Source organism: Amphiura filiformis, chromosome 2 (genome assembly GCF_039555335.1).
Source record: "Amphiura filiformis chromosome 2, Afil_fr2py, whole genome shotgun sequence".
NCBI lineage: Eukaryota > Metazoa > Echinodermata > Ophiuroidea > Amphilepidida > Amphiuridae > Amphiura > Amphiura filiformis.
Genome location: NC_092629.1, coordinates 12,104,292 through 12,104,865, shown reverse-complemented (window position 1 = coordinate 12,104,865; position 574 = coordinate 12,104,292).

Genomic DNA, 574 nt, shown 5'->3' with positions numbered 1-574 from the left:
TGGTCGCAGGAGCGAATATTTGGTCGTAAAGGAAATGTATAAATTATGTGCAACAAGTACAGTCTTGTGGTAGGTGTACAAATCTCTATTGTTTTTGTTCAGTAATTGTATGTATATAATAATTATATCTGCAAATTTCTTGCGTTACTGTATATAATAGCATCGATCCAATGAAGCTCAATAATGCTGTGTAGCAAATAAAAGATGTTGAAATAAAATGTATTATAGAATTGAAAATAACTTTGAAGCGTGAAGCTAATCTGAAGTTCGTCAATGGGTTATCCTTTGTGCAAGTTCTAGTGCAGAATAAATTGTGCAACGTTTAATATGGCCAAGGCTTTGTTCAATTATATTGTTTAAAATTGCAATACAATATGATTTGCCAACAGCCACTTTGTAATGTTAGAAGTGGCCAAATAGGCCTAATGGGGTACTATGTACGAATAATCAAACGTTTACGTGGCAAAAATAATTACAACTGTCTTAGCATAACATCAAATGGACTATTAGCATTTTGATGGCTTGCAAGACGCACCGTAAGAGTTCCTTGATAAAGTGCAGTGGTATATACAAA